Here is a 19,099-nt window from a genome sequence, read left to right as displayed (position 1 = left end):
TATATAGTAACAGTATTGTTGTTTTAAGAATGACTTTGAGCTAATAAGTTATTTTGACTATTCTAAATACCCAAATGAGCTATAAAGGACATATGAAGAAAGATGCTATCTGCATCCAGAGAAAGAACTGATTAATAGAAATATGTCTAGAATAATTTTACATATGTATACCTATTTGCGTATAATGATAGCCATCTTCAGGGTGAGGGAGGGGGGAGGGAAGGAAAAAAATAAATTTACATGATAATTTTGTTGTATATGTGAAAGGAATAGCAATTTGTACATAGCAGATTTACAGTTTCATATGCAACTGTCTTTTTTTTTTTTTACTATGTTATGGAAATTTTTTTTTTAAGCAATCAGGGTTAAGTAACTTGCTCAAGGTTACATGGCCAGGTGTTTCTGGGTGGGTGCTAAGTGTCTGAGCCCGGATTTGATCCAGGTCATCCTGACACTGGAGCCAGTGCTCTTACTCGCTTTGCTACCTGGTTGCCCCGGAAATATTTGTTTTATTCCATAAATTAGAAATGTTTTTAAAAAGCAAATGTTGCAAAATTACAAACAACAAGCATGACCCTAAAGAAGAGATATGGGGGAAGGAGGAAGATGGCTGGCAAGAAGAACGTTCTGTCGTCGCTGGCGGTTTATGCAGAGGATTCGGAGCCCGAGTCGGACAGCGAGGCTGGAGTGGAAACGGCTGGGAGCGCGACCGCAGCGGAGGAAAAAGGTGGCTTAGTGTCTGAAGCCTATGGAGATGATGATTTTTCTCGACTTGAGGGAGATGAAGATGGTTATGAGGAAGAGGACGAAGAAAACAGCAGACAGTCGGAAGATGACGATTCAGAGACTGAAAAACCTGAGGCTGATGACCTAAAGGAGTTTTCAGAACTGGAAAAGCAAGATCCCCAGGAGCTGGTTGCCTCCTTCTCTGAGAGAGTCAGGAACATGTCTCCTGATGAGATTAAAATCCCACCAGAGCCACCTGGCAGATGCTCAAATCACCTCCAGGACAAGATACAGAAATTATATGAGCGGAAGATAAAGGAAGGGATGGATATGAACTACATTATCCAGAGGAAGAAGGAATTTAGGAATCCCAGCATCTATGAGAAACTTATCCAGTACTGTTCAATTGATGAGCTTGGCACCAATTATCCCAAGGATATGTTTGACCCCCATGGATGGTCTGAGGACTCGTACTATGAGGCTTTAGCCAAAGCACAGAAGATTGAAATGGACAAATTGGAAAAGGCCAAAAAGGAGAGAACAAAAATTGAGTTTGTGACAGGCACCAAGAAGGGCACCACAACCAATGCCACTGCCACTACGACCACCACAGCCAGCACTGCAGCTACAGACGCTCAGAAGAGAAAGAGTAAGTGGGATTCTGCGATCCCAGTAACGACGATAGCCCAGCCTGCCATCCTCACCACCACAGCCACCCTGCCAGCTGTTGTCACGGTGACAACCAGTGCTAGTGGCTCCAAGACCACGGTCATCTCAGCCGTAGGCACCATTGTGAAGAAAGCCAAGCAGTGAGGGGCCTGGCACAGGGTGGGCATGCTTCTTATTGAAGGACAGGAAATGCTGCCCCAGGACCTTGCCGAGACTTTGACCCCGAGATGTGGAATGCCCCCTTGGACATGGCAACCCATGCAGTCACTGGACTAAGGCTTTCCAAAGAGCTTCCCATCAACTAGGGATGGGTCTTGCCAACCCTCACAAAACATTCTCTTTCTAGTCCTAGTGAGAGAGAATCTGTTGCCCAGTCATCCAGAAGGACCCTTGTTGCCGATCAGGGTAGCACAGACTGCTTGCAGCCATGTTAATTTGGCATCCATCACTCTATTAAAAGTGCTATATCAATATAAAAAAAAGAAGAGATATGAGAAGATGCTCCTATCCCATTCTTTTGTAGAGGTAGAAGTTTGATAGGTGTGGAACACTCAACATATTTTAGACTTTTTCAATGTATTGAATGATTTTGCTGATTTCCTTTCTCTTCCCCCTATTTTCTTTTTTCTTTTCCCTTTAAAAATATTTTTTGTTATGTGGAATGTCTCTATGGGAAGAAGGAGGCAAATACTGGAATAAATTTAGTGATGTAAAAAAAGAGATGTCAATAAAAATTTATTTTAAAATAATAATTTCTATCAAAGGGATGCCCATCAATTGGGGAATGTCTAAGCAAACTGTGGCCATATAATTGTAATGAAATATTATTGTGCTATAAGAAATGACAAGCAAGATGATTTCAGAAAAACCAGGAAACACTTACATGAACTGATGCAAAGTGAAGTGAACAGAACCAGGAAAACATTGTACATAGTAACAGCAATATTCTTCAGTGTAAAACTGTGAATGATTAGCTACTATCTACAATACAATGGACCAAGACAATCCCACAAGTCTAATGATGAAACATACTATCATCTGGCAGAGAAAGAACTGATATAGTTCAAATATGGACTGAAGCATGCTATTTTTCACTTTCTTTCACTCTTTTTCTTTTATTCAAGTCTTCTGGTACAAAATGACTACTATGGACATGTTTTACATAATTGCACATGAATAACCTATATCTATTTGCTTACCATCTCAGGGAAGATAAAGGAGAGAAAAGGAGGGAGACAGGGTGAGAAGGATAGAATTCAGAACTTAAAACTTTAAAAAAACAAATGTTACAAAATTAATTGGGGGGAAATAAAATAAAGATAAAAATAATAATTGCTTCTCTACCTATATCAAAAAATTGTTGTGAGTTTCAAATGAGATAACAGTCATATAAATATTTTGTAAACTACAAAGTGTGTTATACAAATGTAAAGGATCACTATATGGAATTTATCAAAGCATCTCTAAACTGATTTTTAAAGATATTTTTAGTCAATTAACCATTCAACAAATATTTTATTAAACACATACTATGTACTAGACACTTTTTTTGTACTATAAAAAATGTCTTTTATTAAGCAATCATTCTTTCTGTAAACATTTATTGTACAAATGCCCTGCCAATGGAGCCAAGCCTAAACCAATTAAGGGATTAATATAAAAAAGTAAATGACACAGTGCTTACTCTTGGTCTAGTTGGAAGGATAAAACACAAACTCTTGGAAATTTGACTAATAAATATTTTATACCCGAAATACCTGACGGTTGATTGCCACAGACAGGTACATGCTAATGTAGCTAAGAGGAGGGAAAAATCACTGTGAAATCAGTCAGAAAAGGCTTCCCAGAAAAAAAAAAAGTAGGACTTAAGCTGAGCCTCTTAGCTTGAATAGAATTTGGAAAATCAAAGAGAAGACATGAAGACCTTGATGAAGTAAGAATAATGTAAACAAAATTATGAAGATAGGCATGTATATGGTGTAATAGCTAACTCACGTTTCTATTTTCTTTTCTGGTTTGCAAAAACTTTCCTTGCCACAACCCTGTGAAGTAGGAAGTGCACATGTTATTAGCTATAGTTTTTGGAGGAGAAAACTGAGACAGAGTTAAATTGCTTGCCTTGGGATATAATAGCAAGGCCTATGGTCTAATGAGGCAACTGGTGGTTCAGTGCATAGAAGGCTGTGCCAGGAGTCAGGAAGATCTAAATCCAGCCTCAGACATTTCCTAATTGTGTGACCCTGGGCAATCACTTAACCTCTGCTTGCCTGACAAAAGGATCCGATGGAGAAGGAAAGGGCAAACCACTCCAGTATTTTTGTCAAGAAAACCCCATGAACAGTTGGTTCACAGGGTCACAAGAAGTCAGGCACAACTGATCAACTGAACAAAATGGTCCTAATGAAATTTTCCCATTCAAGGAGGAGAAGCAAAACAATGGGTCAAGGAGCTCCCATCACTTCCTTTAAAGAATTATCTCCATGACCTCAACTATGTTCACTTGGAACTAGTTCAGTGCTATTCGATACAATCAAATAAGTGAACAATAGACATTTTTCTCTTGCAAGGTGAATCACTAAGTCAATGACATTCAAAACCTGAATATCAGGAACAAAGTGATGTTATAAGAAATAAAGAAAGCATATTTATGGTCCCAAGAAGTTTATACAGTAATTTCTACAGTTTACCATTAAGGCAGGTATAGTTTATTTTCAAACTAACATCAACATCTTCAGGTTTAGAATTGTAGTGTAATATGACAGTCATTTAGATTATCCATTAAAATCATTCAAATTTTTCTAAAGCAAAAGTTCTTAACCTGCTGTCCACAAGCACAGTCTGGGATCCATAGATAGATTTCAGAGAGTCTAGGAGGGGAAAATATTACATCTTTATTTTTACTAACCTCTATTTGGAAACTTAGCATTTCCTTCAGTTATTAATATATTAAACACACACTATGTGTTCAAAAGTAATATTTTGAAGAGGCTCCTTAGGCTTCATCAGACTACCAAAGAGATCCACAACACAAAAATAGGTAAAGAACCCTTCTTCTAAAAGCTTCCAGGTTTTTGCTTCTTTTCTTCCTAGTATGTGACATTCAAAATTAGCAATAATAAAATAAAATAATTGCATTATAGGTTTTTTAGGCAGAAAATAATGGTAAAAATTCATTGTATAAATAAACTCCAGGAAGAAGGCTGAGATGTCTAGGGGTCAAATCCCATAATGTGTCATGGTTTACATGTTAAGGCAGTTGAAAAAATGTGACTTTTTCTTCTTTCCTTCCTTTCTTTCCCTTCCTTCCTTCCTTCCTTCCTCCCTCCCTCCTTCTCTTCATTCCTTCCTTCCTTTCTTTTACTTCCTTCATTTCTTTCTTTTTCTTTCTTTTTCCCTTCCTTCCTTTTTTTCTTTATTCCTTTCTTTCTTCCTTCTTCCCTTCCTTCCTTCCTTGCTTCCTTCCTTCCTTCCTTCCTTCCTTCCTTCCTTCCTTCCTTCCTTCCTTCCTTCCTTCCTTCCTTCCTTCCACCCTTTCTTTCTGTTTCCTTCCTTGTTGACTAGTATTGTTGTAAGGTTTATACCTAGTAGCAGGGGACAGGACAATGTGAGTTCAAAGCACTTTCTGTCCCAGGGGAATTCAGGAACTGTCTCAGGGCCTCTTGGTTCCAAGGTCACTCTGTACTCATTGGAGATAAGGAAGTGCTGAGGGCCACAGTCCATTTGCCTGCTCACAAGGATGTCTCCTACAAGACAGGACAGCTCACTTGTTGAGCAGCAGCTGACCTGACTGGTTTGGCCCCCCTTCCATTGGTTCACTGTCCCCGTGCACAAGGAGATCATGCTTGAATCATGCTCACTTTTAGGTATATTATGAGCTGGTTTTTTTTCCAATGCAAGCATGACAATTAAACTACAAGTTAATTCTCACTCTCCTCTCTGGTCTCTTCATTCCCTCCTGAGAACACAACCTGAGACTGGCTCTTCGGTAAACAAAGAGGCAATTAACATAGAAGGAAATGTCCAAATTTATTGGAGAGCTGTAAGAAGAATGGGCATCAAGAATGAAGAAGTTTTGCCACTACTTATCATCGAAGGGAGATTAAACTTGTGATATTCTTTATCCCTCATGGCTCTCCATTACCTGCCCAACCTTTTTAATCTTGATATTGAGTATATATGATATCTTAGCCTCTGTTTAATAAATCCAACATTGTTTAATTCAGAAGGGAAAGCATTTCAAGCAAGGCAATACTAAAGATAACACAAAATAATAATCTCAACAAATTGTAACAAAACCAGAATTCCATTTTTCTGGGGTTTTCTCCCTATGTTGAGTTCCAGGAGAGGAAGATTTAAGTGGCATTGATAATAGACGTGAAGATTCCTTTCTTTAGCTTTGACAAACGGTTTAGTATCATGCTGCATGGTTTGAATATATAAATCCTATTGCTAATACAATTGATTGATAGACATTTATTAAGCACCTACTATGTGCCAGGTACTGGGGATTCAAAGAAAAAGCAAAAGACAGTCCTCACCCTCAAGGAGCTTACAATCCAAAGCAAGCTGCATCACAGGATCAACAGAAAATAGTGAGAAGGAAGGCCCTGGAACCAAAAGGGATTTGTTAAGAGGAATGAACTCGTTCGGCAAGTATTTAGGCTTGGGTTATTCTGTATAGTTATGAGAGCGGTTCCCTGGACTTAAGAGGGTGGGGTAAGGTGAAGTTGCAATTGGGAAGAAAAATGGGCTTGTTCTCTCACTGGCGTAGCTGTCATTAGTGTCACTTCGGTGCGATGTTGGTATCACTTGTCAGGATTCCATGTCTCCCATTTGTATTATTTATGTTTCTTTGTACTCTAGGGATCTGATAACAAGAAGGGAGTGTCCTACGGTCCGCCCTGGGAGGACACTAGCATGTTGATGATAAGTATTAATAGCTAAAGTATCAGTGCTGTGATTATTTTTAAACATTGTACAAGTACCCAGTTTTACATTTTGGTTTTATTCCAACTATTCTTAGTTTTTATGAACAACTTTGTTTTCTTTTTTCTTTTACATTTTCAAAAATTTTGAACACACGAACGCACACGTTTCCATTGGCATTGTTAACTGGTTGCTATCTGTTGAAGATGTGGATGAGAGAGGGCTTTATTAATTGGCTCTATAGCTAGAATTTGTGTTCTCTTTTAAAAGGTTGGAGTCTGATGAGAGACAATGCTGTAAAGGAATTAATTCTGGTTTAACTCTTGAAGAAGGCAAACTAATTTCATCAGAGTGTAACTGAAGAGAGAATGGTCAAAGAAAGTAGGCCAAGACTGACTCAGACCTTTTTAAAAACATTACCAGTTCTGTACAGAACAGAGTAAGAAGATTGGATATAACATGAATCTCCCTTTGTGGTATTTGGTTTAAAAAATGTATATATTTTCAAATATGTGTGTGTATGCATATACACATATAATGTATGTTTGTTATTCATATTTTTTTCAATCGTGTCTTACTCTTCACGGTTGTATTGACAAAGATACTGCAATGGTTTACTATTTTCTTCTCCAATTCATTTTGTAGATGAGGAAACTGAGACATTACAGTGTTAAGTGACTTGCTCAGGGTCACACAGCTAGCAAGTGTCTAAGGCCAGATTTGAACTCACAAATAGGAGTCTTGCTGACTCCATATCCAGGACTCTATCCACTGTGCCACCTAGCTGACCAATTTAAATATATAAATATTATACATATATTTATATATAGAAATTTAAAATATGCATTAACATATAAGTATGCTACATTTATATATTTTTAAAAATATATATTTAAAACAGATACATTTGTATATGTGTACATAAATTCAATACACTTTCAAAACTGTCATTGTCCGTGCTTCCTTCCAAACCTCCTTCTGTTTTCTTCTTTATATATATATTTTTTAAAGCAATCAGGGTTAAGTAACTTGCTCAAGATTACACGGCCAGTTATTTCTGGGTGTGGTGCTGAGTATCTGAGCCCGGATTTGATCCCCAGGTCATCCTGACACTGGAGCCGGTGCTCTTACTCGCTGAGCCACCTGGCTGTCCCTTTTCTTCTTTATATTTAAAAATGTTTCATTGGCCCTTTTGTGTTGCTAAACTATTACTAAACTACTTGGAAACACCAGCAATTAAAAAACAAACATAAACAAACAAAATTTATGACAAATAAGCATGGTCAGAAGAAACAAATTCACATGGTGGACATGTCAAAAAAAAATATGGTTCTTTCTGTACTTTGAGTTCATAACTCTTTGTCCAGAGGTGGGTGTTTCATCATAGATCCTCTGGAATCATGGTTGAACATTGCATTCATCAGAGTTCCTAAGTCTTTCAAAGCTATTTTTCTTTACTATGTTGTTATCCTGGTTCTGGTCACTTCGTTCTGTATCAGTTCATACTGCCCAGGATTCTCTGAAATTCTCTTTTGTCATTTCTTACTGTGCAATAATATACCATTATATCCCATACTACAGTTTTTCAGTTATACCCCATTGGGTAACACCTTAAATTCTAGTTCTTTGATTTGCTTTTTTGTTACTTTTAAAAAGAAACTCCCCAGGATTAGGATTTTCTTTTTACTCACAACTCTTCCTCCCCACTATTATCTTCCCCTACCCCATCTTCACTTGGGTTTCTGATGAGTTTGATGCACCTCTGTCTGCACCAAACTCTGCCTGTGTGTGGACCTTCCTTTGTCCATTTGTCTATACACCATGGGGTCTGGTTCTTATACTGAGTTCTTCTTCTGTTATATCCCCATGTGGAAATACTGAGAAACCTGCATCCAGAAAGTTTTGATGATGTGGAATGGAACTGCCTTGGAAAGACCATGGAACATGAATTAGACATTCTATAATCAGCTAGGTGGTACGATAGAGAGAGAGAGTGCAGGACCTGGAGTCAGGAAAACTCATCTTTCTGAATGCACATCTGGCCTTAGACACTTACTAGCTTTGTGACTCTGGGTAAATCACTTAACCCCATTTGCCTCAATTTCCCTATCTGTAAAAAGATCTGGAGAAGGAAACAGCAAAGCACTCCAGTATCTTTGCCCAGAAAACCCCAAATGGGGTTGCAAAGAGTTAGACATAACTGAAATAATTGAACAACTACTTCCATTCCATTAAAGATCTTTTTTTTTTCTTTTTGTAGGATTATATTCAATTTTGCAGGGTAACTTATTCTTAGTTGTTAGTCTATACCTTTTGCCTTTTGGAATACTGAATTACAATATCGTTTCTCATTTTAGTACTTTTACTTCTTGTTTCTGGATACTTGCAGTATTTTTACTTTGATGTAGGAACTATGGAAATAGGATATTGGCTATGTCATTCCTGGGCCTTTTCCCTTTCAGGATTTCTTTTAGGAGGTGACCAGTGGATTTTTTCTGAATTCTCTTTACCTTTTGGCTCTAATATAATCGGACAGTTTTCATTTACATGTTCTTGAAATGCAGTGTCCAGCTTTTTTTTAATCATAATTTTTAGGGATTCAGTTAATTGATTCTTAAAATATCTCACCTTTGCTTGTTTCCCAAGTCTTTGCCCTGTTCTTGGTATCAGATATCATATTTTCTTCTGTTTTCAATCTTAAAATTTTGTTAAAATATTTCTTGCTACATCATTGAGTCATTGATTTCTATTCATTATTCTAGCTTTCAGGGAGTCTGTTACTTGGGTAAGGTTTAAGGACCAAACCTTAAACCCATTTCACTCTGGAGCTCATAGATTGGACCATAGTAAGTCCCTACCCAAGCTCCACTTAATATTTTGGGCCCTCCTGGCTTAGAGTGAATGTCAACAGTAACTGTTTCTCTTTTGACCAGCAACCCTGAGGCTCTTCTCCTCCCAGGCTGATCAGGTTGGTTTTTTTTTTTTACTTAAAGGGGCCATCTCTTGACTCACTTCTTTAAGAGGCCTATTCACTGAATGGGCCTTACCTCACTCAAAATGAGAACTTGAAAAGGCCTCAGCCTAAAAGGGTTAGGGTCTCTCATTGCATCCTGGGCCATCTTCAGTAGTCCTGATGGATATCTGGTCACTGGACCCTGATGGCTCTGGAGGAGGAGGTACGACTGGTGACCTTGCACTGCCCTCCCTCACTCAAATCAAAGTCAACTGCAAGTCATGTCATCATTTCCCCGATGTCATGGTCCTCTTTGAAAACGAAGGACAAACACGACAACACCACAACCTATTTGGATAAGGTTGACTACTGTCTCTGCTAAGCTTTTTATCAATCCTTCCTTCCAGAGTTATGGCATTTTTTAAAATCTCTTGCTTCATTTCTTCTAGTTATTTTGTAATGTTAATGGGATTTAAGATTTTCCTGGCCTTCTGTGGAGCCCATTAAGGCAAGCTTGCTTAGGGGAAGCTTGCTTGTAGGAAGGCTTTCACTAATTTTTGCTAATTTCTAATTAGGCACTGAGTCACAAAAACTGTGATGCCTTCTGGCTCTGAGGAGTGTATTGAAGGCTCTTGTGATTCCCTGGTCAAGATTCTGAGTGGCCATATATTCAGAGCCCCCTGCCTGCTCAGATGTAAAGGCATTCTCAATCCAGGGATGTATGTAAAGTGTATAGTTGATTCAGGCAGTCAGCCCGGCCTTTTGGTCTTTATTTCTCTGCTTGTATTTTCTCTGAAGTTCAGGGTGCTGACTTTTTCTCTGTACTAGTGAATGTAATTAAAAAAGATTGTTGACCCCTTAAACAGCTATCTTTCCTAGTAAAGCAGATCTAAAAACTTGTGCTAGCAGCCATCCTGGGTACGCCAGTATGGTTGCTACTACAGTATATAAGTAGTCTTTCTGGAAAAAGCTATTTTTCACATTAAGTTTCTGCTTTCAGTTGTTATAAAATTACTCTCCTTTTGGGAGATCTCCAGACTTGTGATAATTTTTGAAAATGCCTGGTATCTCCCTTAGTTTACACGTCTCAGTAGGTTTAGTTCCTGAATTGGGATGTTGTGCCAGGCCCAGCGTCCACCTCCTACTGTACCTTTGGGGCATGTGGTTGGCCCTGCTTTGTCTCACTGAGGGTTGCCTGGCTTCCCACACTTACCTTTCCTTCCGAGAGTTAGCATGGCATACCCCATCTCCCCACAAGATCTTGGAGATTCATAGTTTTAGATATTTAGGGCCTTCTATGACACTTCAGAACAGGGTCTAGAAACCTATTTATGCAGGAAGGTAGGGATCTGTTTGCCTACATTGCTTTTGCTGGAGGTAATTTACTGTAGTTTTCATCGGATTTCTTGATCATTATTCAATCTAGTGTAAATTTCAGATTTTTGCTGCAAAAGGGGAGCTGGGCAGCCTATTTCCATTCTGGGACCCAACTTGGCCAATGCAACTGTCTTGCTTTTGAGATATGCTCATATCATAATGTTCTTGAAAGTGGCACTGATTATTAACTTGTTCAAATGAGTTTCTAGAAGGACTGAATTAAGTTAGGACCCTTAAACTACTAGAAGTTTTCCTTGATAACCTTAGATCTTTGGTTGGGAAGGAAATTGTTCAAGTGGGAAATCTTATATCCTAATGTATAAATTTATAAAGTCCATGTAGTTGTTAGTCATCATTAATCTGAAACTTTAGAATCCCAAAGGCAATTTTCTAATTACTTTGTTCATAGTATACATGAACTTCTGTTAAAATATAAGGTCATATCATTTTTATTTCAAGGCTGACAATTCATGAAGCTTTTCTAGCTCAGATAAAAAAGCTAGTAGAAAACTTTAAGCTGACATGAGTCAGAATAAATCTAATTTCCAACTTTCCAAAGTTTCTTGTACTTTTTGCTAAAATGGAATTTCTAACCCAGCAAGCTACACACATTTCTGTCCCAATAAGATGGTTCAGGATTACAGCATCTATGAGAGTAGAAATGAAAAGCATTAGAAATCTCCCTACCTCAGGTAGTGCTCTCATGTTGGGCAGGAAGTGGGGGTGGTGGTGCTTTATTGCATTAGAAAGTTAACTCAAACTTAAGGAAATAACTCGTGATACAAATACCAGTGCCAGCAACAGCAAAGAATATTAAAAGCCTCAGGCCAGACAAGATATTTTATATGAGTAATATATAAGCAGTTGCTAGTAAGATTATTATTAACTCAATCAGGCAAGCATGAAACTACTAACGTAAAAGTAATAATGACAAAAATAAATCACATATTACCAGAGCTCTCTTCTGAAATAAGACAAAGAACTTCTGAGATCTCAGCCTGAGATGAAGGTACTTAGGACCTCAGGTAAGTAAAGTCAGCATAGGGATTGAATGAACTCCTAAACCCCTCTATCTCCATATCTGTAATAGCAGAGCTACTTTGGTTTATCAGAAGTAGTCTTACTAAAAAACAAACAGACAAACAAACAAAAACAACTCTAGAAATTCTGGCTGATTGCGAATATTCAGATTCTTTAATTCTCAATCTAACACTACATAGTGAACTTAATTGAGAGAAAGTTCACTGTAGAATTCAGCATATAACATAATAATATAAACTCATTGCATACCTTTTATAATTTGAAAATTTATCTTTTTAAATGTGTTATTTTGGGGAGTTGTCATGACTTAAATATATTTTGTCAATGTCACCATTCCCAGGTACAAGAGAGAAAAGCTATCTTTTTGTTATCGTCATTCCAAACCCGATTTCTTGGTTTACATATCAAAAGAGAAAAGTGGGGTAGGGAGGAATTAAACAAAGTAATTTTACTAAAATTGTGCTCCAATTCCAATTAAATAATTTAAGTGCTTTTTATTTAAAAGTTCTCATTTATTTTTAAACTGACTCCAATTTTATTGGGGGATGAATAGATTTGCCATATTTAAACATTTGTTTGTTGCTGTTCAGTTGTTTTAGTCATATCTGACTCTTTGTGACCTCATTTGGGGTTTTCTTGGCAAAAATCCTGGAGTGTTGCCATTTCCTTCTCCAGCTCATTTTATGTATGAGGAAAATGAGACGAAGAGGGTCGAGTGACCTGCCCAAGATCACCTAGCTAATAAGTGTCCGAGACCACATTTAATTCAGAAGTATGAGTCTTCTTGACTCCAGGCCTGGCACTCTATGTACTGTGCCAACTAGCTGTCCTATTTAAACATATATACACATAAAAAGGTAAGAAAAATAAACATTTTTTTCTAGCATTCACTCATTTATGCAATGAAAATAGGAACCTAATGCAATAGTTGGCTAAATTTTTGAGGATCCATTCCTGATCTTTCAACTTTCTCTTCTAAGGAGAAGAGGGAGCCTTTATCTCTAAGACTCTTTGAGAATTCTAATTTATTGATTTTGGGAAACCACTTGCTATTTCTTCCTCCCAGGCTTTGAAATGACCAAAAAGAGGAGAGGGGGCCATTGCTGGAGTCCTTTTTGGAGAAACAGAAGTGCTTAATAGCCTCATTTCATTTCCTGAGTGCCTGTCAATATGCATACCAATGTGATTTGTGGTTAATAAACACTTTGCTGTTCCATCTCTGCTGGACCTATGAGATCAATGGACAAATGCCTAACTTCCTCAGACACTTACTTAGCTGTAAGCAAGTCACTTAACCCTTTTTGCTTCAGTTTCCTCATCAGTAAAATGAGCCGAAGAAGGAAATAGCAAACCATTCCAGTATCTTTGCCAAGAAAATCCCAAATGGGGTCACAAAGTGTCAGACATGACTAAAAACCAACTAAACAACAAATATCCTATTTCCTCTAGTTCAAGTGCTATTAGCTGAATGGCTAATTTTGCACATTCAGGGCAATTCAAAACTAGACTCAAATCCAATGAGGTTTTGCATTATTAAAGCCAACAAGAATCCCTTCTTTTTTCTTTTGGCTAGTGGTAGCGTTCAGCTCCATTATCCATGCCACAAAAGCAGCAGTTGGGTGGGGTGGAGACTAGTCTTTTCATCAAGAATGCTTAGAAATACTCTATTTCATCCCGGGCTCAGGCACTTAGCATCCACCCAGAAACACCTGGCTGCGTAACCTTGAGCAAGTTACTTAACCCCAATTGCTTAGGGGCAGCCAGGTGGCTCAGAGAATGAGAGCACTGGCTCCAGTGTCGGGATGAACTGGGGATCAAATCTGGGCTCAGATACTTAGCACCACACCCAGAAATAACTGGTTGTGTAACTTTGAGCAAGTTACTTAACCCTGATTGCTTTAAAAAAAATATTTCATTAAAGGTTTGTTTCCCCTTAGGATGATTCTCAGTTTGACAGGGTAAGTTATTCTTGGCTGAAGACCTATGTTCTTTGCCTTCTGGAATATTGTATTTCAAGCTTTCTACTCTATTCAGCAGTGGCTGCTAAATCCTATGTGATCCTGTCTTCTTCCTTAGTACTTGAATTTTTTCTGGTTATTTACAGGATTTTTTCCTTTGATCTGGAGGCTCTGGATTTTTTTACTAATGTTTCTGGGAGTTTTCATTTGGGAGTTTCATTCCGGAGGTAACAGGTAGTCTGTTTCTATTTTGCCCTTTGTTTTTAAGAGATCTGCATAGTTTTCTTTAAAGACTCATTGAAATATGATGGCTTAGATCTTTTTTTTTTAAATGATGTTCAGGTAATCCAATGATTTATAACTTTTTTCTTTTCAATCTGTTTTCTAGCTTAGTTGCTTTTTCCATATGATAACTTACATTTTCTATTTTTTTAGTCATTTGGCTTTGTTTTACTATTTCTTGTCTCATGGAGTCATTGGCTTCTATTTGGTTCATTCTAATTTTGGGATAGTTTGTTTCTTGGGTAAGGTTTGGATCTCTTATCCCAAGGTATTTATTCTCTTTCCAATTCTTTCTTCTGTGTTCCATTTCTTTTCCATTTTTTTCCCTCTAGCACTTTCATGTCATTTATTTAAAAAAAAATCTTTTTCCAAACTCTTGCTTCATCTCTTCCAAAAATTCTAGTTGAATTTGTGCCCAACTTGTGTTTTCCTTTGAGGCTTTGCTTACAGATATTTTGGAGTCAATCTCTTTTTCAGCATTTGTGTTATAAACATCCATGTCACTGTAATAGTTCTTTATAGTGATATGTTTTTTTGTTTGTTTATTCTTCCACTTATTTTCTGACTTCAGATTTTATGTTAGGGCCAGGCCATGTGCACTGCTGCAGGAAAGGTCTGGGCTAGTGCTATTGCTGATTTCTTGGGGGCATTGAGTGTTGTTATTTCAGGATCTCAGGGATAGCTCAGACTTGAAACTTTCAAGCTTTCTATACTCAAAGTGTCTGATCCAAGGCAAAATCTGATTGCTGCTCCCCTAGTCAGAACTCTACAAGGTTCTGACCTGGATGTGGGTCTGAACAACAGTAGAGCTTCTGGACTCAGCCCCTTTCAGGCAACCAATAGGCTCCCCTTTGGTTTAGGATACCTGTTCTAGTCATTTATCTTCAGGTTTCATACTGGGTTGGAGGTTGCAAGTAAAGACCCTCTCTGCTACCGGGTCTCTGAGTTACATTGCTGCTGCTTGCTTCTGTCCTTGCTCTTTTCTCAGTGCACTATCTAGGACCTGTAACTACTCCTTACCCTGGAACACCATCACTTGGCTCAGGTCCCTTTCTTCATCTGCCCTGAATCTATGGTCCAGAACTGAGTAGTGGGTGACAAAGTTGCCAGGTGACACCCATTCTCATTGCAATATCCTGAGAACTCCTTGCCTTATGGGCATATCACCATAAAGAACTATTAAGGTGACATGGATGCTTATAACACAAATGCTGAAAAAGAGATTGACTCCAAAATATCTGTAAGCAAATACTCTCCATGAGTATTGGTATGCTTTGCACAGAATCTCTTGTCCAGACCCCTTTCCAATGTCCACAGACCTCTGTGTGTATGTATGAATCTATCTGTTTATTGTCTGTCTGTCTTATGTCTAGATTATATCTAGGTAAGAAATGATGAGTGCCTGAACTAAGGTTATAAGTAGAGAGATTGGGTCAAAATTTGAGAGATATTACAAAGGTAAAAATAGCAAGATTTGGCATCTGATTAAGTATGTGCAGTACGCTTCAGACTCAGTAGACAGGTTAACATTTGCACAGAGCTTTTTGTTCAATATTTCATTTTTCAGAGTATTTTATGTCTAGGAGATAGGCCTGCAGGTAAGAACTAATATGTATGTACATATCTACATGTTCTGGCAACCAATATCAATGCATTTACCTTCAAAAGGAAAGGTGACGCTTGCAGTTAGAAAAATCCTAACTAAAAAACATATTCTTACAGAAAGAGTCATATCAACCATAAACCAGAGATTATGAAATGAAGTGATATAGAATTAAGCTGTGAAAGGATCTAGGGATCAAAAGGGGTAGGAGTTAAAAGGAAGGGCATTATAAGCATAAGGAACAGCTTTGTAAAGACACAGTATTGGGAAATAGAATGTCATATACAGAGTTCTTTTTGTTGGGATTCAGTCAGTTTGTCTGAAAAACAGAGTGGATGAAGAGGAGAAATGGAAAATAAATATTTAAATAAAGTTTTAAATTTGTATTCAAAAGAGATTTTAAAATCTTTTTAAGTAAAGATTTAAATAAGTCTTCAAATATTAAAAATAAATCTTAAAGGTATATTAGATCTAGGTTATAAAGGACTTTAAATACCAGACAGAGGAACTTATATTTTATCTTAGAAGCAATAAGACTTCTTGAACAGGAGAGCGATGAGGTCAGATTTATGCTTTAGAAAAATAAATTTTTTTATTTTAATAAAATAAAAGTGGAGGGTGGTGGGTGGCTTAGAGAGAAGAGAGACTAGAAACAGGAAGAACATTTAGGAGGATATTACAATGGTCCACATGAGAAGCAATGGGAGCCTGACATAGGGTGTTGATCATGTGAATGGAGAGGAGACAGATATAAGAGATGTTATAGAGGTAGAATTAATAAGACTTGGCAACCAATTAGATATATTGGATGAGAGAGTGAGTCAATGTGAAGACTCAAAGGTTGTGAACCTGGTATCCTATAGAGATGGTAAGAAGAGACAATATATGATATTTAAGTATATGTATGTGTAAGTGAATATATGTATGGGTGAATGTGTGTATATGTATATCTTTGTGTGTATGTCTATATATGTGTTTATATATATATGTTTGTGTATATATGTGAACATACACACATACACATACTATATGTAAGTATGTGTGTGTATATGTAATATATATGTATATCCTCATTTAATTATAGCCTTCTGGGGAATGAAGGGGGGGGGAAGAACAAAGTAAAAAGTACACAAAAGAGAACAAAAGAAAACTTATAAGAAAATAAAAAAAAGATGAACAGTTCTCAACATAATGTGTTATATTTATTATATAGGCTTTCTTGAAATGGAAATTTATTGCTGCATATTTAAATCAACTCATGTTCTGTTGTGCACTTAATGCTTTTTAACATTTTCTCATTTTGTATTATTTTTGTTTTAGTTTCTTTTTTTCTTTTCTTATTTTGTATTTAAGTTTAAAATTTTTTAAATTACAAATGAAAAAAGAGATAATGTTATAAGAAGAGAGGACTTGGGCCTTCTCTTCTTTCGAGCCTCTAGTACATATAGGTTCTTTGCTTGCCTCACTGTCTGTTCTTTTCTATTTTAGATGAAGGGAATGCAATATCCTAGAGTCCAGCTGAAGACTGATGCCCTGAAGAATAAGAAATCATTTTCAGGAGTGATATTTCAAAACCAGTCCATCAGTAGCTAGGATAAGAGCTTATCTAGCAGTAATGCCAACTCTGGATGTCAACTTTATGGCACCAATGCTATGTAGAAACTGAACTAAGTTGGGGTTCACTCTTCCCAGAGACTGAGGTAGGGAAGAGTTAGTATTGGTTTGTACTTTGTAATGTTTGTACTAATATTCTTGATTAAATCTTTGAAGTAAATGTCTTTTTAATTAATAATTAGTGAAATTTTGACATTATAAAATGGGAGCAGGCACATCCAGTTCTTCAGGTACTCACCAGGAAAGCCCATGACTAGCACTGGAAAACAGGGCAGCAATCATACTTTAATTTACTACAGAGGGCAAGGAGGCAAACAACACAGAAAATACAGAGATAAGTGGCAAAGGGGTTCAGAGGCAGATAGTGTGATGGTGAAGGAGGGAAGTCAGCATGAGGAAGAAGAAGAGGAGGTGGGGAGACACTGAATATCACTCATGTAACCATGGATTGGCAGCTAGGTAGTACAGTGGATAGAGTGCCAGGCAGGAAGATGAGAACTTGTCAGGAAGACAAGTTCAAATCCAGTCTTAGACATTTGCTAACTGTCTAACCCTGGACAAGTCATTTAACCCTGTTTGTTTCATTTCCTTCATCTCTAAAGTGAGCTGGAAAAGGAAATGGCAAACCCACATCTTTGCCAAGAAAGCTCCAAATGGGGGTCATAAAGAGGCAGACACTGCTGAGAAACTATATTCCTGTAGCTATTAACTACTGATCCCCAGAACAGTCTCCCTTCTTTCTCTGTTAGTTCAGTGCCTGACTCACTGTCTTCCTTTTTTCAATCCACCTCCTCCCCTCCTTCTAGTATCCACTCTGGTGTCTTTGTCAAGAACATCCCTAATGGGGTCATGAAGAATTGGATATGACTGAATAACAACAAAAACACTATTGACTTCAGCACCAGCACTATCCACTGAACCACCTAGTTGCCAGAATGCCTAGATTAGTTCACAACTTTACCAATAATGCATTAATGTACCTATTTTTCATAGTGCATTCAGGATTTATCATTTTCTTTTTTTGTCAACTGTCAACCTTATGGTTATGAAGTGGAACCCTACCCAGATTGTTTGAATTTGTATTTATTTTATTATTTATTATTGGAGCATTTTCCTCATGGTCATTGGTGTCTTAAAAAACTCTTTCTATCCTCTGATTATTTATCAATTGGGGAATGGCTCTTATTCTTATGAATTTGAATCACTTTCCTTTATATCTTAGAAATGAAACATTTATCAGAACCACTTGCTAAAAAGATTTTCCCCCTCTTCTCTTTTTACTACACCAGTTCAACAAAAATTCACAAATAAAACTCATTTCTTTACAGGATTGTAGCATTTATGTTCTGGATTACCCTACCACACTTTAGCAGCTACGTATTCCCCTCAGGATTCCAGAGGTACCCTGATGGGTATTCTTTCCTGCTGCCACCATATGTATCCCCCCACTATTAACAGTCAGTGAACAACATTCCAGTTCCAAGTAAACTCTTAAAATCAGCTTTTGTAGAGTGATGTGTATACATACTTCTAGTCAGTAAAATAAGCAAGTTTATAAGTAAGTAATCAGTATAAAGTAGCAGGAAGTAAGATTGCAAAGGGGAATCTACAAGACATGTACAAACTATCCCAAATGTCAGAGAAGCAAAATTTATAAATTACATCACATATTAACAAAAACAATTATATCCTATGGGAAAATCAGGACACTAATGCGTTGTTGGTGGAGTTATGAACTGATCTAACCATTCTGGAGGGCAATTTGGAACGAGAACCAAAGGGCTTTGATCTAGCAACACCATTACTAGGTCTATCTCCCAAAGAGATCATAAAAAAGGGAAAAGTAAATGTACAAAAATATTTATAGCAGCTCTTTTTGTGGTGGCAAAAAGTTAGAAAATGAGGGATGCCCATCAGCTGGGGAATGGTTGAATGATTTATGGTATATGA

At 37.4% G+C, this 19,099-nt stretch overlaps 1 pseudogene; it reads left to right on the top strand.

Annotated features, from left to right (window-relative positions):
* The first annotated feature begins 586 nt into the window (after positions 1-586).
* Positions 587-1,880, top strand: LOC138154682 (SAP30-binding protein pseudogene; annotated as a pseudogene).
* Positions 1,881-19,099: the final 17,219 nt, after the last annotated feature.

The sequence above is a fragment of the Petaurus breviceps genome, unplaced genomic scaffold (assembly GCF_028583685.1).
Source record: "Petaurus breviceps papuanus isolate PSGF00001 unplaced genomic scaffold, PetGlider_PUasm1.0 91133, whole genome shotgun sequence".
Classification (NCBI taxonomy): Eukaryota; Metazoa; Chordata; class Mammalia; order Diprotodontia; family Petauridae; genus Petaurus; species Petaurus breviceps.
The sequence above is the reverse complement of the archived record's forward strand: the minus strand, read 5'-3'. Positions and strand labels throughout refer to the sequence as shown.